The sequence below is a fragment of the Mustela putorius genome, unplaced genomic scaffold (assembly GCF_011764305.1).
Source record: "Mustela putorius furo isolate JIRA1106 unplaced genomic scaffold, ASM1176430v1.1 tig00003974_pilon_pilon_pilon, whole genome shotgun sequence".
Taxonomy (NCBI): domain Eukaryota; kingdom Metazoa; phylum Chordata; class Mammalia; order Carnivora; family Mustelidae; genus Mustela; species Mustela putorius.
This window is the reverse complement of record NW_025422117.1, coordinates 16,079,714-16,101,431: the sequence shown is the minus strand read 5'-3', so window position 1 is coordinate 16,101,431 and position 21,718 is coordinate 16,079,714. Positions and strand designations below refer to the sequence as shown.

Genomic DNA, 21,718 nt, shown 5'->3' with positions numbered 1-21,718 from the left:
GGAGAAAGCCATGAATTCCATGCTTTGCTTTCCCCTCCTCTGGAATTCTGCTGGTCTTGATTAGTGAGCTTGGTCTTGGCTGGATGTTCTTGCTGATCTTCTGGGGGAGGGGCCTGTTGCTGTGATTCTCAAATGTCTTTGCCTGAAGTGGAATTGCACCACCCTTGTTAGGGGCTGTGCTAAGTAATTTGCTCCAGTTCGCTCTCAGGAGCTTTTGCTTCCTGAGCACTTTCCATAGAGCTCTGGAGGATGGGAATGAAAATGGTGACCTCCCAATCTCTAGCCCAGAGTAGCCAAGAGCTTGGGGCCCCACTCCTCCATGCACCTTCGGAGAAAAGCAGTCAATCCTTCCTTCTCTCTGGTCTCTGGCTGTGCTCCTAGCTCACCTGGCCATTTATTTCTCTGGCACACAGCCCTGTTTAGAGTCTCAAAACCCAGCAGACCCCTGTTGTGCTGTTCTTCCAGTGGAGGAATTTGTCTCCCTGGATCTGCCACTTGTGGGGTCCCTGCTCAAAGAGTAGTGTCCCAGCAGTGCCACAGATCACAGTTTAAGGTGACCCCAAGCTGAGCACTCACTCCTTGACTCTGTACCTAGCTTTCCCACTCTGATACCTATGAGCTCTGCTACACTCAGGCACCCACAATCCTTCTGTGACCCCATGGACCCAAGACCACATTTTCCCTGTAAGATCTCCACCCCTGCTTAGCCTCTGGTGCAATGTCCCCCAGTGGAGCAGACTTCTAAAAGTTTGGATTTTGTGTTCTGTTGCTCCACCGCTTGCCAGGAGCTGTGCCCTCCCCCTGCTATCTATCTTCCTGTCACTTCAGATTCACTTCTCTGCTCATCCTACCTTTCAGATAGTGGTTGATTTTCTGTTTCTAGAATTGCTGCTCTTCTTCTCTTTGATCTCCTATTGGGTTTGTAGGTGTTTGGAATGGTTTGATAACTATCTAGCTGAACTCCTGTGACCTGATGTCATCTCAGTCTGCTATTCCTCCACCATCTTGCTCTCGGCCCTTGCCCATGGCTTATGAAAATTCTTGCCATGATTTCCTTTTCTGTACTCTAGTTTCATCTACAAATGGATGTAATGCTTCTAATCAGCCCTTTTGTCTAGTACCCCATATATACATTTTTTAACTTGTCAACCTCTTTCCTGGGAATTCTTTCCAAAACTCTGCTAAAGATAAAAGGATGACTTAGAATCACAAAACTGGTTCTGAGATGGGCCACCTGAGGATCTAAATCAGATTAATTGACCTGATTAATTTTTCAATTGTCTTTGAGCTGTGTGACATGTTGTTCTGAGGGAGCATTTAAAGAATATGCATAAGAACACATTGAGTATCATAACCATTAAATCCTTAATGGGTAGCAGAATTAGCAAAGTAAATATTTAAGGAGTTAGATATAATTTCCTTCTTTTGGTGTGTCATGCAGTAGTTGTTATCTATCGAAAAGAATCTGAGACTTAACTGATTCACAATGTATGTCTACAAACTCTGTTTTTCTATACAGTGGTGTTTAAGTATCAGATGACTATATATTTTTTAAAAGATTTTTTTATTACTTGAGTATTTTAATATATAGTAGAGATCCAGAGGTGATAAGATGTAGTAGTCATTGCCTTCTCAAGGATCTAGCAATCCAGTTAATTACAGGAACAGGAAAATAAAATTAATATTGCAAGACAATCTATGTGAAGGGTCCAATGACTGATGGGAGAGTTCAGAAGAATGAGAAATCATTTCAATTGGGAGGAATAAAAAAGAGAGAGAAAGAACACTTGAGCACAAACAGTGGAAGTGGCAGACAGATGGAAAGGGAGAAGCAGGCTCTCCACTGAGTAGGGAGCCCAATGTAGGACTCTATCCTAGAACTCTGACAGATGCTTAACTTACTGAGCCACCCAGATGCCTCTGATGACTATCTTTAAACATTACCATGAGTATTCATTTTCAAATGAATACTCACTTTTTATATGAATCATATTGGACAAAGAGAACACCTAGATCATACTATTTTAGAAAATATTTGATGCTTCATATAATTCACCTACTATGTTTACTGAATGTCTACTATTTATAAGACAATACACTATAAGGGATATCAAAAGGAGGACAGGATATCTAAGGGATATACAAATGAGTAATACATGATCCTGGCCTTTGTGTGGAGGGATTAAGACAATTACATGTAGACATGGGCCCCGAGCAGGATAGCCAATACAGTCCTTAAAGGACAAGAAAACAATTTTAATAATAATGGTATGATCTTAGTCCTTGGCTAAGATAAAGAATAATTATATACTCAAGATGCAAATTATGCTTGGCTTAATTATCTCTATCAATTTGAAGAAGCAGATGCTCAGATGTGCAGACAGATACTAATAACTCAATTGGGAGCATTTAATCTGTATCTTTTTTTGGGTGTGGGAGAGATGTTTACTGATTTCAACTCAGCAATTTTACAAGAAATTCCACTTGTAAGGGTCTAGTCTACAAAAATACTAGCTTAATTATATATATGAATATATATCCAAGAATGCTCACTGCAGTGTTTTTTACTAGCCAAACACTGGGGGGAGAACTGTCAATCAATAGGAATGGTTGAACCAATTAGAGAATATTTATTGATTGTAAGAACATGTATTCTTGTTGGGTTTTCTCCCCAGATGAAAATAGAATCAAGCTATGAATATGGTTTTGCAATGTGCTTTTTGCTTTACTTGTAATAAACACTTTCCAAAGTCGGTACATGTGAATCTTCTACTCTTTTTACCTGGTATATGAATTTTTTTTTTAAAGATTTTCTTTCTTTACTTGAGAGAGAGAGCATGAACAAGAGAGCACAAACAGGGGAGAAGCAGAATGGAGAAGGAGAAGCAAACTTCCCACTGAGCAGGGAGCCTGATGTGGGGCTTGATCTCAGGACCCTGAGATCATGACCTGAGCTGCAGGCAGCCGCTTAACCAACAAGAGTCACCTAGGCACCCCTGATGTTACATTCTTTAAGAACAATATGGCAGACCTTTCTCAAACTGTATTCTACTATGGGTAACCTTTGCCTGTACATTCTTCAGGAGCTAAAAAGACAGCCTAGTTAATGACAAAATCCATATTTTCGTGTCAAGCTAATTTAAGGAACATTTTATCACTTAGCTTCACAGTGTGAAGAACATTAATAATTCAGTGGTTTGTATACTTTCCCACTCATTCTTCTTGTGGAGATGTTTATGCTGTATAACAACGGTACAGGGATGAAGGAGTTGGGCAAATCTCTTTGCCACCCCGTTCCCATGCTTTCTTTCCTTCTAGAATATCTGGCTTCAGCAACAGTGGAAGGATCATTCAGTAGAGCTGAAGAAGTGCTAGTGTTTGTTAGTACTTTATGCCTTCGCCCACTCCTCATTGGTGATATCCTTCATGCTAACTTTGTCTAGGTTATTAAATCCTATAATTAAAAAAAATTTCTTTTCTATAATTTGATACTAGCAAAAATAAGGCTTAGCATAAAAATCCTTTCTCCTGTGTTGAAACAAAGATTTTTAAAAATGCAGACTCTGAAGGAAGATTCCAGAGATTTGGTCTCTTGAGAACTACCCATCTGTGAAAAAATTCTATTTCTGTTGGACTCAAGGCCTGGCAATGGCAAAATGGACTGCCACTGTGAGCCATTTAGTCTGTCTCACTGGACAGAATAAATGGTTTCCTAATTGAATCTATGTCATGACATAACTGTAAAATGTGGTTGCAATAATTTTCTTTCAGCTTAAAGAAATGGCACAAAATTGTCTGCTCTTTAAAGAAGCATTTTTTTAAACTGGACTGTAAGATAATATTGAAAAAAGGAATACTTTCTGGAAAGTTATTTTACACATTAGTTTAAACTACATATTTTGCAATATTCTGAAAGAACTAATTAAAAAGCATTATGTATATGTGTGATTTTGAATAGTATCCCATTTTTTATAAGTAACTAAGAGTTTTTGAGCATAATTTCCTTTACCATTTCCTGCCCTACAGACAGACATTTTGCTACCTTTCAGATGAGATCTATAATACAGGAAACTTGACTACAAACATTAAAACATGTGTATACAGGTGATAACTACACACAAACACACACTATGTCGATATTAAAAACATCCATGGGGCCGCCTGGGTGGCTCAGTGGGTTAAAGCCTCTGCCTTTGGCTGAGGTCATGATCCCAGGGTTCTGGGATCGAGCCCCACATCGGGCTCTCGGCTCAGCGTGGAGCCTGCTTCTCCCTCTCTCTCTCTGCCTGCCTCTCTGCCTACTTGTGATCTCTCTTTCTCTGTCAAATAAATAAATAAAATCTTTAAAAAAATCCATGAATTTAGTATAACTAAATTATAACAAATTATAATAATAAAATATCTGAGAATTTAGTATAATAATTATGAAATTTCAGAAATGATAGGCAAAAGGATTATTTCAAATGATCTTAAACTATTTGGCAATCTTGTTAGATCTCCACATCACACTTTTCACACAAGTAAATTCCAAATAGATTAAAGACCTAGACATTGGAAAAGAAACTCAAGACTAAATGCTAGAAGAAAAGGGATTGAAACAGATTTATAATTGTAGCATGAGAAAGAACTTTCTTAGCACAATATAAAACCTAGAAACCACAGAAAGAAAAATCAACACATTAAAAGTAAAACAACTTGGGGTGCCTGGGTGGCTCAGTTGGTTAAGTGTCCGTCTTCAGCTCAGGCTGTAATCCTGGGTCCTGGGATGGAGTTCTACATTGGGTTTCCTGCTCAGTGGGAAGCCTGCTTCTCCCTCTTCTTTCCCACTTCTGCTCCCCCTGCCTGTGCTCTCCCATTCACTCTCTCTCTCAAATAAATAAATAAAAATCTTTTAAAAAAGTAAAACAACTTTTATTTGAAAAGACAAAAAGTTAAAAGACAAGGGAGCAATTGGTAGAAAAATACATGTAACATACATAAGGGCAAAAGATAATTTCCAGAAAATTTTCCCAATATTATGCCAATGAATAGAAAAAGACAATCAGACAAAAAGAAAATTGACAAAGAACACAAACAGGAAATTAATGAAAGAGGGAATATATGTGTCCCTCTTTCATTATCCATTTCAGCAATTATTAAACATGAAAAGTAAATAATAACTAGATATATTATTAGTCCACTTGATGGACAACTTTTCAAAAGATTCATAACGTCCATCCTTGGTGAGGAAAAACAGGTACTCTTGGACTGATGGTGGTGAATATGGGTATAGCTTTTTGTAAAGCAAACTGGAATTATCTATCAAAATAAAAATATGCATGACCTTTGACTCAGCAATTTCACAAGAAATTCCACTTGTAAGGGTCTAGTCTACAAAAATACTAGCTTAATTATATATATAAATATATATCCAAGAATGCTCATTGCAGTGTTTTTTACTAGCCAAACAATGGGGGGAGAACTGTCAATCAATAGGAATGGCTGAACCAATTAGAGAATATTTATTGAAAAAAATTCATATACCAGTTAAAAAGAGTAGAAGATTCACATGTACCGACTTTGGAAAGTGTATATTACAAGTAAAGCAAAAAGCACATTGCAAAACCATATTCATAGTTTGATTCTATTTTCATCTGGGGAGAAAACCCAACAAGAATACATGTTCTTACAATCCTAAAATAAAGCCTGGAAGAATATAAAATGATCTCTTAATGGTGGCTACCAAGGTCCAGGCTGCAGACTCAGGAGAGAAGGAAAGGAGGAGTTCCGCTTGTCATTTCAAATCCATTAAAAAAAAAAAAAGTGAAATTATGAGTGTTTTAATTTTTGCTTTTTTATATTGAACATCTTTCCTATTATAGACATGTATTGCTTTTGTTTTAAAATAATAGATGTAACCTTGAAAAGCTAATTTCTGAAGCATGGGTTGAAAAGATGAGAGACTGGAGGCAGGAAGCTAATTTAGGAGGCTTTAACTGACCGTGGGAAGAACAGTGAGGACTTGGCTTAGGGTACGGACAAAGTGATTGAGGAGAGGCCAAGGGAGTCCCTGGGAAGTGGTGACAACTAATATGAGGCTCTACTCCCAAATCCCAGTCCACAGCACTTTCCCAGAATCTTTCCAAAGGCACCATGATGCCATCACACGGGCCCCAGCAGATGCCATCACACAGGCCCCATCACACAGGCCCCACTCAGGTAGTCTAGTTCCTATGCAGGCAACTATTTCAGTTTTGATTCTGCTCTTAACGTGCTTCCACATGAGATCAGATGAAAGCAACAGTCACCTTTGCCAACAGTCCCTTGGGCTATTCTCTGCAGCTCTGCAGCCTAAAGGTTATAGCACCATGACATCAGCCTCCTTGGGGATGGACAAGCAGCTCTCAGGCTGTCTCCATGGAAGATTGCTCTCCTTTCCCTACTGTGCTTGAACCAGACTGTTGCATGTAGTCTGCTTAGACTCTACTAAAACCTTTTGCTTCCTGTTTATGAAGTCATGCTCAGAAACATGAGACCTGAGTCACCCGCAGTCTGCTCTGAATGCAGCATTGTCAGTGCCCTGAACTGTGATTGGATCATCGCACATCTCACCTTTGAGCTCCTTCATGCCTAAAGAGCACACCCTCCGACATGCACAGCTCGGTGCTCAACAGAGAGTAAGCAATTTCACACGATGGAAACGAATTCACACGGGGCACCTCTCTGAAGGGCCTGCTCTCTTTTTGCTTGTTTACTCAGAAACAGATGTTTAAACATCTGTTTGAATATTGTGAAATCTTTTCACAAATTGGACATTAGTTCCTGTAGCATAACTGGGAAAGATCACATTTACCAAACTAGAGGCAAATTGTATGATGGAAAGGGAAATTTGGTAGAATAACTCGTATAGCATTTGAATGAGAACAAGTGTAATGTTCAAAAACACTTTCGTGTGTTTAATTGGAAATATCTTGGGGCACCTGGGTGGCTCAGTGGGTTAATTGGAAATATCTTTGGTTATTTCGAGCTTTAAGTCTCACTAGCATATTATTACCTTGCATCTTTTTTCATTTTATGGATAGATTATATAAAATTGCTACACATAGAAATTTTATGGAAAACAATTTTGAATAAAATTTAGAATGTATCTGAGAGGTGAACTGGTGTGCTAGAGGAGATACATGGAAAACGTCCCTTTCTCTTCTAAAAGATTGTAAACTTTTTTGATTTTAAAATTATTGCCTGTTCACATAACATCTCTAAGGAGCTACATGTTGGCCTAAAAATAGTCCTGCTGTTTTCCTTCTGTAGTGCAATAGAAGAACATGAGGCTTATACAATTAAGATAATCTGGTTACCTCACAGACCTAATGTTTTATTTTGAATTTGAGTTATTTCTGTCTGATGTCACATAGAAGAAAATATAATTTTGCTTGTCTTTTAGCAGCAGATAATTTGTAGATTTTGTTACTCAATAGCTTGACTTTAGAAGGAATTTTGAAATTGCACCTTGAGACCCCCACCATTTTGCATATGAGATAATTGATAGGATTTACTGGTAGCTTTTTCAAGCAAAAGCATGTGACTGGTTGGAAGTGGAAAATTCAATAAGATTGTTGTTTGTCCTCCCTGATTTCAATCACTGGATTTAACAGCAATGTCTAGTTGCTTAGACATCATGTAGGGTAGGTTGGAAATGAAGAAATTACTTCTTTTTTTAAAAAATTTTTTTATTTCTTTTCAGCATAACAGTATTCATTGTTTTTGCACCACACACAGTACTCCATGCAATCCGTGCCCTCTCTAATACCCACCACCTGGTTCCCCCAACCTCCTACCTCCCACCCCTTCAAAATCCTCAGGTTGTTTTTCAGAGTCCATAGTCTCTCATGGTTCACCTCCCCTTCCAATTTCCCTCAACTTCCTTCTCCTCTCCATCTCCCCTTGTCCTCCATGCTATTTGTTAGGCTCCACAAATAAGTGAAACCATATGATAATTGACTCTCTCTGCTTGACTGATTTCACTCAGCATAATCTTTTCCAGTCCCATCCATGTTGCTACAAAAGTTGGGTATTCATCCTTTCTGATGGAGGTATAATACTCCATAGTGTATATGGGCCACATCTTCCTTATCCATTCGTCTATTGAAGGGCATTTTGGTTCTTTCCACAGTTTGGCGACCGTGGCCATTGCTGCTTTAAACATTGGGGTACAGATGGCCCTTCTTTTCACTACATAGGCAGTAACCTCTTCGATATCAGCCACAGCAACTTCTTTCAAGATATGTCTCCAAAGGCAAAGGAAACAAAAGCGAAAATGAACTTTTGGGACTTCATCAAGATCAAAAGCTTCTGCACAGCAAAGGAAACAGTTAACAAAACAAAGAGGCAACCCACAGAATGGGAGAAGATATTTGCAAATGACAGTACAGACAAAAGGTTGATATCCAGGATCTATAAAGAACTCCTCAAACTCAACACACACAAAACAGACAATCATATCAAAAAATGGGCAGAAGATATGAACAGACACTTCTCCCATGAAGACATACAAATGGCTATCAGACACATGAAAAAATGTTCATCATCACTAACCATCAGGGAGATTCAAATTAAACCACATTGAGATACCACCTTACACCAGTTAGAATGGCCAAAATTAGCAAGACAGGAAACAACATGTGTTGGAGAGGATGTGGAGAAAGAGGAACCCTCTTACACTGTTGGTGGGAATGCAAGTTGGTGCAGCCACTTTGGAAAACAGTGTGGAGATTCCTCAAGAAATTAAAAATAGAAGAAATTACTTCTAATTAAATCTTTAATTTACCTTGCTAGGCTCAATTTTCTCCAGTTACTACACACACTCGCACACACTAAAATAATATAATAGAGGCATTTTAACCCATTTTAGAGAAAAATAAAAAGCAATCATAGAGTATTATTAGACTTCCTCTTTTTTATTTAAATAATGTGTTATGTTGAGAGTGATGCTTAACTCTTACCTTTTGAGGTGACCTCCACAATGACAATGTTTTAGTGCTCCTCTATGTAGGTGTCTAGTGACCACGGGTCCTAGGTCAGTTCTTCAGCACTCATCGAGGATAATCAGTAGTTTCAGTTAATTTAGAAGCCTATTTATCTGCCCTTGGTTAGAAACATAGACTAGCCATATTCAAGTTGCCTACCAAAATTTTAACCTTGGACCCTCTGCTACTCAATAATTTTCAAAAACTTTCATAGATGAACAAAATTAGTAAATGTGAATAATATTTAAAACCCAGTGGAAAGAAATAATATTCCCATATATGTGAGTATCTAATATTCATGGTATGTGACTACCTGTAGGAGATACCATTTATCTCTCTTCTTTGATACTTTAAACCTCACCACTGGGGCAAGCCAGGCCATTAGAGAGCTATACCATGCAGTTTTGGCTACTTCAGCTACCCTTTGAGACCTCATGTTCTGTGATGCTACAAAACTTGGTGGTTTGGCAGCTTAGAATTCTGCCTATATCCAGTAGTTTGTCTGAAGCAGATTCTAAGGAACTGTGTTTGGGACCGACTGCCTGTGTTCTTTTGCTGTTATGTTCTCTACTGTCTCTTGTAATTGGCATGCCAGGTATAATGAATGACACCTGCCCATTAGCAAGATTTGTCCCTGAGGTCAGTGATGAGGTGATGAATAACAAGTCAGAAAAAATAAATAAATAAAGGAATCAGGAAGGACATTTTGAGCTTAGTAGAGAATGTGGTTTTTCCTGAAAAACTGCATACTTCCTAATATGCTTTAAGGGAAATTACATATCTGATTTGGAGATGGGGAGAAAAAAAAAAAACAAAACCAAAACCAAGCAAATATTGGGGGTCCAAGCAGCTCGGATTGTGTCTTTCATAAAAATAATCTGGGAATTGCTTAAATTTTCCTTTTGTTTTATCTATTAAGTTATTGTCTTCTGCTCTGTTCCGCGGTCAGGGTGCTTTTTGTTTTTGAAAGCTTTTTAGTAGCATCCATGACCAAATTAGTTTTATTTTAGATACTTTTTTTTTTTTTTTTTTTTTTTTTAGTGAAACAAAGATGTCTTCCCTTCCCTAATCCCCAGTAGCTTGGTTAATTAACTATGAAATCTAATGAAAATTATTCACAGTTGATAGGAGAAAACTATAGATATTCTATTCATTTATTGACTTTTTACAATCAAGAGGACTAAAACATGTTGTTTCCAATTACGCCTGCCAAAGGGAAATGGTGATTTTTTTTGCTTTGTCTGAACACAGTGGTTCCATCAGCTCCTTTTCTAAACCCTTCTGTGAGAACAAGCTGGTTCTTCTGGGAATAAAGAACTGCCTACAGCTATTTGCACTCATCTGTTCTTCTCTACATACGTGCTTGGTCTTTTCCACACACAACCAGCGGGTGCTAGTGGACAGGCCAGGCAGCATTAGTCAGGTAAGAAAGTATTTATTATTAAATGTATAATTATAAGAAAACCATTACAAAAAATGTTTTATAATGTTTGTTTGTCATATCGAAGTTATTTATCTGCCCTTGCTAATGGGGCACAGTCTTCTGTGGGCTCTATACTCTGAATGCTCCTTTATTAATGCCTTTTCTTGGTCTTTGTTACACATTGTCAGAGTAACTTGTTGTGTGCTATTTGTACCATAGATGTAAGATCACACCCCTATGTAGTTCTGGAACACTTTCGTCAACTAACGAATCAACTAACAATATTCCTCCATTTTTGCTTTCTTGCCTCACTTACATTTCAACAACTCATAGTAGGAAAGACACCTGAATTCACAGAGCACCTCCACATAATTGGTAGCAGATTGGGCTGGGATGGAAGGGAAATGCTTTCCTTTTTAATTGAATTTCCATTTTCTTATCTCTTAACATATCTCTTTTGGATGCTTCACCTCTAGGTTCTATGGGAGCAATATATGAACGTAAATATTGAATTCCTTTCTAGCATTTTCTTTTTTAAAAATTATTTTTATTAACATATAATGTATTATTTGCCCTAGGGGTACAGGTCCATGAATCATCAGGCTTACACATTTCACAGCACTTACCATAGCACATACCCTCTTCAATAACCTAGCTACCCTATCCCTACCCTCCCCACACCCCAGCAACCCTCAGCTTGTTTTGTGAGATTAAGAGTCTTATGGTTTATCTCCATCCTGATCCCATCTTGTTTCATTGTTTCCTTCCCTACTCCCCACAACCACCTGCCCTGCCTCTCAAATTCCTCATATCAGAGAGATCATATGATAATTGTCTTTCTCTGATTATCTATGTTGCTCATCATAATACCCTCTAGTTCCATCCACGTCATTTCTAGCATTTTATTTTTACAAAAATTGTAAAGCTTATGTGAAATTCACTGTGATGGAGTTTTACTGTGTGGGTGATGTAGAGGCTTTTAGGAAGCAGGTTGAGCAATGGAAATCTTAGTAAGGTAAAAAGACCCACATTGACCACTGGGCTGACTGCAAACAGGCCCATTAGGTGACCCACCTCAAAATATCCGTAAGCCCTAGTTGATCAGTGGGCTACTTATAACCAGGCACAGGTATCAAAAAAGGAAATTTCCCCATGTTCCTCACTTTCTCCTTTAACTGTATATGATTTGCCTGTGGTTATACAGATTACGGTAAAGAGTTGAAATTGGGAAAAGCACTCCTATTAGCTATTCTATCCAATGATATAGAATATTGAATTTGTCTATTTACTCATATAAATGGTAGTGACTATTTTTAAAAAATAAGTTCTGGTGACTTTCAATGTAAATGTTATAGTTTAAGGGTTTCAGAATTATTCAAATGACTTTGTAAGTTGTGAATATTTTTAAGGCATGACAAAAATATCTGTGAGCATGTGTGTGTGTGTGTATGAAACACAGCATAATTTTTTTTTTTTTTTTGTTTTTTGTTTTTTGTTTTTTTTTAATTTTTTATTTTTTATAAACATATATTTTTATCCCCAGGGGTACAGGTCTGTGAATCACCAGGTTTACACACTTCACAGCACTCACCAAAGCACATACCCTCCCCAATGTCCATAATCCCACCCCCCTTCTCCCAAACCCCCTCCCCCCAGCAACCCTCAGTTTGTTTTGTGAGATTAAGAGTCACTTATGGTTTGTCTCCCTCCCAATCCCATCTTGTTTCATTTATTCTTCTACCCACTTAAGCCTCCATGTTGCATCACCACTTAACACAGCATAATTTTTAATAGGTTTAACATTCTCTGAGTCATAAATATATAAGATTAGCTTCTAGAAGCTTGCTTCAAGGTTGCATGCTCATTTGTTTGCTGGGGCCACCATAACAAAGTACCATAGACTGGGGAGCTTAAACAACAGAAATTTATTTTTCTCACAATACTGGAGGCTGCACGTCTGAGGTCAAGGTGTTGACAAAGTTTGTTTCTTCTGAGGCCTATCATCTTGGCTTGCAGATGGCTACCATCTCCTTGTGTCTTCCCATGACTTTCCCTGTGTGCATGTCTATGATCTAATCTCCTCTACTTCTTTGTTATTTTTTTAATTAAAAAAATTCTAGTATAGTTAATGTACAGTAATGATTGAACAATTCTATGCATTACTCAGTGCTCATCATGATAAGTCTATTCTTAATCCTCTTCACTCATTTCACCCATCCCCCCCACCCACCATGCCTGATAACCATCAGTTTGTTTTATAGAGTTAAGAGGCTGGGTTCTGGGACACCTGGGTGGCTCAGTTCATTGAGCAACTGCCTTCGGCTCAGGTCATGATCCTAGCGTCCTGGGATCGAGTCCCACATCGGGTTCCTTGTTCTGTAGGGAGCCTGCTTCTCGCTCTACCACTCTGTCTGCCTGTGTGCAGGCAGGGTTCTTTGTTTTTTGTTTTGTTTTGGTTTGGGTTTTTTTTTTTTTTTTTTGGTTTGCCTCTTTTTTCTTTGTTCATTTGTTTTGTTTCTTACCACATATAAGTGAAATCATATGGTATTTATATTTCTTAATTGACTTATTTTGCTTAGTATTATACCCTCTAGATCCATCTATGTTGTTGCAAATGGCAAAGATTTCATTCTTTTTTATGGGTGAGTAATATTCCGTGTGTGTGTGTGTGTGTGTGTGTGTGTGTGTGTATTACACATCTATCTATCTATATCTATCTATAGATATCACACATCACACATCTTCTTCATCCATTCATCTGTCAGGAGGCACTTGGGCTGCTTCCATATCTTGGCTATTGTAAATAGTACTGTGATAAACATAGGGGTGCATATATCCTTTCAAATTAGTGTTTTTGTTTGAGTAAATACTTAGTAATGGGATTATTGGATCATATGATAATTTTTTCATTATTTGAGGACCTTCATACTGTTTTACAGTAGCTGCTCCAGTTTACCTTCCCACCAACAATGTACGAATGTTCGCTTTCTCCGTATTTTTGCCGACACTTGTTTCTTGTATTTTTTTATTTTAGCCATTCTGACAGTTGTGAAGTGATAGCCCACTGTGATTTTGATTTTCATTTCCCTGATGATTAATAATGCTGAACATCTTTTGCTGTATAGGTCAGCTATCTGAATGTTTTCTGCTCATTTTTAATTGGATGTGTGTGTGTGTGTGTGTGTGTGTGTGTGTTGAGCTGTCTCAGTTCTTCATATACTTTGGATACTAACCCTTTATCAGATATGTCATTTGCAAATATCTTCTCCCATTTAGTAGGTTGTCATTTAGTTTTGTTGATTGTTTCCTTTGCTGTGCAGAATTTTTTTTTTTAATTTTGATGTAGTCCCAATAGTTTATTTTTGCTTTCATTCCCCCTGCCTCAGGAGACATACCTAGAAAATGTTGTTATGGCCAATGTCAGAGAAAGGGTCTTTAATCCTTTTGAGTTTATTGTGTCTGGTGTAAGAAAGTGGTCCACTTTCATTCTTCTGAATGTAGCTGTCCAGTTTTCCCAACACCATTTGTTGAAGAGACTGTCTTTTTTCCATTACATATTCTTGCTTGCTTTGCCAAAGATTAATTGATCATATAATTGTGGGCTTATTTCTGGGCTTTATATTGTGTTCCCGTGTGTCTATTTTTGTGCCAGTACCATAATGTTGATTACTATCGCTTTATAGTATAGCTTGCTACCTGAGATTTTGATACCTCCAGTTTCATTCTTCTTTTTCAAGATTGCTTTGACTATCCAGGGTCTTTTGTGGTTCCATATAAATTTTAGGATTACTTGTTCTAGTTCTGTGAAAAATGCTATTGGTAATTTGATTGGGATTGCATAAGTCTGTAGATTGCTTTGGGAAGTATGGACATTTTAATAATATTAGTTGGAAGCTATTTTTTTGAATAGTTTGAGAAGAATAAGTATCAACTTTTCTTTAAATATTTGATAGAATTCACTTGTGAAGCCGCCTGGACCTGAACTTTCATTTGTTGGAAGTTTTTTGATTACTGATTCAATTTCATTGCTGGTAATTGGTCTGTTCAAATTTTCTATTTCTTAATATTCAGTTTTGGGAGATTATATGTTTCTAGAAAATTATCAGTTTCTTCTAGGTTGTCCAGTTGGTTGGCATATAATTTTTCATAATGTTCTCTTATAGTTCTTTGTACTTCTGTGGTGTCAGTTATTATTTCTCTTCTTTCATTTCTGATTTTGTTTATTTGAGTTGTTTTTGTGGGTTTTGTTTTGTTTTGTTGTTGTTGGTTGGTTGGTTTTAGTTAGTCTGGCTAAAAGTTTGTCATTTTATTGATCTTTTCAAAGAACCAGTTCCTGGTTTCATTGATCTGTTCTATTATATTTTTAGTTCCTATTATATTTATTTCTGTTCTAATCTTTATTATTTCCTTCCATTTGCTCATTTTCAGTTTTCTTTGTTTTTTTTTTTTTTTCTAGTTCCTTTAGGTGTAAAGTTAGTTGTTTACTTGATATTTTTCTTGCTTCTTGAGATAGGCCTGTATTACTATAAACTTCTACCTGGAATAGATTTGCTGCATCCCAAAGATTTTGGACTATTGTGTTTTCATTTTCATTTGTCTCCATGTAGTTTTTAATTTCCTCTTTGATTTCTTGGTTGACTCATTCATTGTTTAGTAGCATGTTATTCAAACTCCACATATTTGTGTTCTTTCCAGATTTTTTCTTGTGGTTGATATTTAGTTTCATAGTGTTATAGTAAGAAAAAATGCACAGTATGATTTTGATCTTCTTAAATTTGATGAGACTTGTTTTGTGACCTATGTGTGAGCTCTTCTGGAGAATGATCCATGTGCTCTTGAAAATAAAGTGTATTTTGCTGTTTTAGGACAGGATGTTCTGACTATATCTGCTAGCTCCATCTAGTCAAACGCATCATCCAAAGCCACTATTTCCTTATGGATTTTCTGTTTGGATGATCTATTCATTGATATAAGTGCTAAAATCCCCTGCTATTTTTTTTTAACTAGTGTTAGTTACTTCTTTTATGTTTGTTATTACCTGCTTTGTGTATTGGGTGCTCCTATGTTGAATACAAACATAGTTATTATATCTTCTTGTTAAATTTTTTCCTTTATGATTGTGTATTGTCCTTCTTTGTCTTTTGTTATAGCCTCTGTTTTACAGTCTATTTTGTCCAAAATAAATATTGCTACCCTTGCTTTCTTTTCACTACCTTTTGCATGATAAATAGTTTTCCATTCCTTCACTTTTAAGTTGCATGTGTCTTTAGGTCTGAAATTAGTCTCTTGTAGGCAGCAGATAGATGGATCTTGCTTTTTTTGTCTATTCTATCACCCTACGTTTTGGATTGGAGCATTTAGTCCATTTACATTCAAAGTAAATATTGTTAGGTGTATACTTATTGCCATCTTGTTACAGGTTTTGTATTTGTTTTTGTAGTTCTTTTCTATACCTTCCTATTGCTTTCTTCTTTCATTGTTTGCTGACTTTCTTTAATGCTTCTACTTGGATTTCTTTCTCTTTATTTTTTGTAAATTTATTATCAGTTTTTGATTTGTGCTTATATTGGTTTTAATATAACACTAATATAGCAGTTGATATGATGTTGATAGTCACTTAAATTTGAACCCATTCCCAAAGCACTAAATTTTTACTCTTTTCTCTTTCTCATTTTCTGGGTATATGGCATCATAGTTTACATCCTTTTATTTTGGAAATCCATTGACTGATTTTTATAGGTATACTTATTTACTACTTTTGTGCTTCCTACTCTTCTTACTGCAGCTTATGGTCTTCCTTTCCCTCACAGAGTCCCCTTTAACATTTCTTGTAAAGCTGGTTTATTGGTAATGAATTCCTCTCACTTTTGTTTGTCTTGGAAACTCTTTATCTTTCCTTCTATTCTGAATGATAGCCTTGCTGGATAGAATAGTCTTGTTTGCACATTTTTTTCTTTTAGCACTTTGAATATATAATGCCACTTTATTTTAGCCTGCTAAGATTCTGCTGAAAAATCAGCTGATAGCCTAATGGTGTTTACCTTGTATGTAACTATTTTCTTTTCCCTTGCTGCATTTAAAATTCCCTCTTCATCAGTATTTTTTTTTTTCTATTTTAATTACTACATGTTTTGGTGTAGACCTCCTTTGGTTGATTTTGTTGATGACTCTCTGTGCCTCTTGGACCTAGATTTCTATTTTCTTCCTCAGAGTTGGGAAGTTTTCCGCTATTATTTCTTCAAGTACATTTTTTTTTTCACTCTTCTCCTTCCAGGTTCCCCACAATGTATTAGTACACTTGATGGTATTCTTGAGTTCCCTTAATCTATTTTTATTTATTATTATTATTTTTTCTCTCTCCTGTTCAGCTTGATTGCTTTCTTCTTCTCTGTCCTCCAGGTCACTGATCTGTTCTTCTCCTTCATCTGGTTTACTATTTATTTCCCCTATTATATTTTTAATTTCAGTTATTGAGTTCTTCATCTCTGATTTTTAACAATGTGCTTTCTATCTCTTTGTTGGGTATCTCGCTGAGGACTTCTACTCTTTTCTCAAGTCCTTTCTCTTTTCTGAAGTGAGTATTCTTTTTTTTTTTTAAGATTTTACCTATTTACTTGACAGAGAGAAATCACAAGTAGACGGAGAGGCAGGCAGAGAGAGAGAGAGGGAAACAGGCTCCCCGCTGAGCAGAGAGCCTGATGCGGGACTCGATCCCAGGACCCTGAGATCATGACCCAAGCCGAAGGCAGCGGCCCAACCCACTGAGCCACCCAGGCGCCCTCAAGTGAGTATTCTTATGACCATTATTTTAAATTCTGTATCAGGCATATTACTTATCTCTGTTTTGTTTACCTGTCTTGCTGTGATTTTGTCCTATTCTTCCATGTCATACATTTTGCCTAAACCTCTGATATGTGTTCAGAAAGTCAGCTACATCTCCTGATCTTAAAAGTAGTGGTTTTATGAAGAAGAGGTTCTATAGTAGTCTACCATGAAATTTTCTGTTTGCCAGTATCTTGCACTTCAAGAGTATCTCCTCTGTGTGTTGCATGCAACCCACTGTTGTGGTTGAACCATATTTATGTTCAGTCCAGTTATGTGCAATGCCTTGTTGGCCTGTTGTGTGTAGGGTTTGAATCTCCACACAACCTGTGCTGTCCATAGGCCAGTCTGAGGCCATCTTGGATTTGAGTTGGTTTAGACCACACTTTTGCCAGGGCTGCAGTCTCACTGAACTGCAAGGTGCTCTTCCTGGGTTGGTCCCTGAGAAGTTTTCATTGGTAGATGGAGCCTGCAGTCAGACTGGCTATCTGCCACCAGCTGACTGTTGGGCTGCAGTTAAACCTGTGTGTGGGTTATCTCTTCCTGGGACAGGAATCACTTTGGGTTGGTGCTGTCTCCTGTTGAGGCTGCTTGCACACTGCCATGTTTGTGGTGCTGCTTTGGGAAACCAAGAGGCCAAGTTGGAGAGAATTCACTTGCAGTGGAATGCAGGAGTGGGGACACTATTACCAAGCAAGTTGGAGAGTGTCCATGCTGAGCTGGTTTCTGCTGCTCTCTGTGTAACTAAGCTGGGAGTCAGGAAAGGGAAGTGGCACCTGCTAGTTTTTATGTTCTTCTGGAAGTCTTCCTAAAGATCTCTGCCCCTCTAGCACATATTCTGAGATTAGTAAATAAATCTTCCTGCATACCCCATGTTTTTTCAAACGACTGCTTCAACACTATCTCAGAGGGGCTATCTCTTTAAGGATGGGGATTTTGTTTCCTTTGACCACTGATTTTTAAAGTTCTAAGAGTTAAGTCCCACTGACTGTAAGAACTCATGATGTTAAGTACCACTGGTTTTCAAAGCCAAGTGTTAGGCACCCCATGCCTGTAGTGCCTGGTAGGGGGCTGCTCTCTCTGTCAAATAAATAAATAAAATCTTTAAACAAACAAATAAATAAATAAATAAAAAGAGTAAAGAGGTCCTTTGATGTGATTCTTCAGTTCCATTCCTGGGAGACCAAGCCAGCAGCTAATGAGTCTTCTGATGGATCTGCCCATGTAAAAGAACCACACTTTTTGCTGTGCTCTTAGCAACTGTCATATGTAGCATGCAGGTATTATTAGTGCATCTTCTTTGAGACAAAAACAAGAAAAAAAACAAAACAAAAAAACAAAACCAAAAAAACACAATACAATATTTTGAAAAGCTTATTTTTCTCATAAAAGAATCTGTTCCCATAGATTTGACATGTTTTTCATGTGAAGTAAACAAAACATGCTATATTCCATAGGGTCCTAGTTGCTATATTCTAGAAGAAAGGCTTACCCTAAATTAGAATTCTAATCAACTGGAGACAAAATGTAATCCTTTTATGAAAGCAGTGTTCACAGCAATCCTTTCATTGCCTTATCAACAAAGATGAAACTGTTTAAGTTGCTAGGAACTTACTTGGGCTGGTAGTTTAACCAACATAATTTGGCCCATCATTATCCTAATGCTACATGTGGAAATATATGGACCTGGGACAGGGAAAAATCCCTGGGAAGGAAGATAAGATGTGCAGACAAGATGACTCACTCCCTAGAAGGCAATGTAATGAAACATCACATAGAGTCTGAAGGAAAAATAGATAGAAGATCCTTTGATTTTCCAGACATAGAAAAATAAGAAATTCCACTTTTAGCTTATTCATCTGTTGGCGTAAGTATTTGCTAATTTTATACCTTATATGTTTTTCTCCATCCTTTACCATTTCAGGCAAATGTGCTACTAGAGAATTTTGAAAATAATTTAGTTCTCAAATCCCAAATAATAGCACTAGTGAGGCAAAATGAATGTTTTCATGAAAAGCAGTAAAATGGGAGAGTGGGAGGATGCTCAGTGATGACAGTTTAAATGCTGTTTTTTTCTAACATAATACTGTTTCAATTGTAAAGCCATCGAATTCAATTATCTAGGAGTGTTTACTTGTTAACAACATATGAATTTATTTAATGATAGTGTACAATTTTTAGTAGGGCTTACCAGAAGTTTTCTAAGAATGTTGATTCCTTTCAAATCACATTGTTTTTCAGATGTTCTAACAAAAAACCCCATAGCTAATTACAGGTAGGAAATAATTATATCACCTGACTATTTTCATTGCTGGTGTTGATTTTTGTCTTAGATCCAGCACAACGATGTGCTGCTTAGCAACACACTTCCTGTAGTCAAGGAAACATTGTCACACTGTTAGAGGAAGAGATGGAAGTGGATAATTGAAAGCTATCCTTGAAGTACTGAGAAGACACTTGCAGGAAGGAAGTAAATTCAAAGCAATTTTTATCACAACTTAAATGAATTTTTTGACCTCACTGATGTCTAAACATGGTTAGAGAGAGATTTTAGAGATGGAAATGCCACCTTGAGTTTCAAGGCTCAAGTGTGTGTGTGTGTGTGTGTGTGTGTGTGTGTGTGTGTGTCTGTGATGGAGAGGCTTTCTAAAAGGGATCTTTAAGGAAGTCAAGAGATATGAAAAGAAGTAAAGAGAAGCCTGAGGGGCAAAGTTTCTTATTCTCTTACCTATATGTCTCAATAAATCACATAAAGACACCCAACAAATGTTTGTGGATCTGCCCTGCTCTGTCCCAGGCCAATAGAAGAGTATATAAGACAACACTGACCATGTGTGTTCATATAATTGCAGAGGAACTTCAAGCAAAGCAACTCCATTCACATTTTTAAATATTTTGCAGTATTTACTTTAAAGGTGTTTTTTTGTTGTGGATATTGGTTTTAAATAGTTTTACTACAATGTACTTGGGTACTTTGTTGTTCTTATTCTGCTTGAGATGCATAGAATTTCTTAAATATGTGACATTGTCTTTTATCAATTTTGAACATTTATGAGCCAGCTTCTCTTCATTTTTATCTCTGTATCATTATCCTTCCTTTTCCCTTTCTCTTCTGTGTCTCTCTCTCTCTGTATCTTGTGATTTTTTTCTGGGATACTTATAAATATGTTAGATTTTTTCATCATGTCTTATATATTCTATACTTTTTTTAAAATAATTTTTTTCTCCATGCTTCAGTGGATCCATTTTATTGAACTTTCTTCCAATTTTCAATCCTTTCTTCTGCTGCATCTAATTGATGTTAATCCCATCACTAAATTTTAAATTTTTACTATTGTACTACCCATTTATAGAATGTTTACTTATATTTAATTATTTCTTGAAGATTCCAGTTCTCTAGTGAAATTATCCATCTTGTCATGTGTTTCCTTGCATATATTTATGATAATTCCAAAGGCTATATAACTCTAAAATCTGGATCACTTGTAGCTCTGCTTCCATTGTCTGTTTCTTTTATTTGCATGATATCTGGTCCTTTTCAGGTATGCCTGAGTGTTTTTTATTGAGCACAAGGCACTGTGGTTGAAAAATTGTAGAGATAATTTGAGACTTTCACAGAAGCTATTTTCTTCCAAGGAAGATTTTTCTTTTCCTTTTCTGATTGGCAGTTAGATTAAGGGAAGATCATTGACTCCTGTCTGGGGTTTTATCTGATTCAAAGATGAGTTTCAGTCTTGGTAAGGTTTTGTCTATTTTTGTTTCATATTTTTTTCTTATAATATAGCCCTGGATTCTTAACTGGAAATATAAGAGACTGTCTAGAGATCCCTCTACTTGAAGGGCCCTAATTTTTCAGTAGTAAGACTACTGAAATCCCAGTGCAGGTAGGCAGCCCTTTAGACACAGTTTTCTGCTTGGTTTCTTAGTGTCCCTTTCCTATGTAGCTTAGGAATCATCAAATTCCTCCAGAGGAAAGTGTTGCAGAATGTTGACTTGATATCAATGAATTTCCCCTCTTTCTGAGATATGGCACTTTAAATATTGACTGCCTTGGTAGCTTCTTGATTTCTCCAAAGAGATTGTCTATATAAATTTTGTCCAAATTTAGAATTAAAGTCATATTCAAATTGGAATGCAGTAATAAGTTCACTTACTCTTGTTGACACTGACCTAATTTTCTTTTATCAGAACACTTAATTTTTCTCCTTGTGTTCATGAAAATTTTTAGGTTGCCTTTTTAAAAAAGCAAATGTAGCCATTCAACCATCAGGTCTCCCAGTTCCGTTACTTGGTTTTCTTTGGCATTTTCTATTGCCATCATTTTGCTTCTATTACTTTCTATTGCATCATTTGCTTCTATCCTAGCATCGATTACTTCTTATTGCATTAATAAAAAAGTTTGGTTTAAATTCGTCTGCTACTCTCCAGTTACTGTTTATTTTTCCTTTTGATTTGCTGCAAATCTTAA

The 21,718-nt window shown here is 36.8% G+C and overlaps 1 protein-coding gene across 1 annotated transcript in view; it reads left to right on the top strand.

The window, feature by feature from the left end:
* SCEL (sciellin) overlaps positions 1-21,718 on the top strand; it is a 323,748-nt gene that overhangs the window by 106,830 nt on the left and 195,200 nt on the right. Inside the window, exon 3 of the mRNA XM_045070864.1 lies at positions 10,257-10,428. The gene's annotated coding sequence lies outside the window, so the exon portion shown is untranslated. The remainder of the gene's footprint in view (positions 1-10,256; positions 10,429-21,718) is intronic.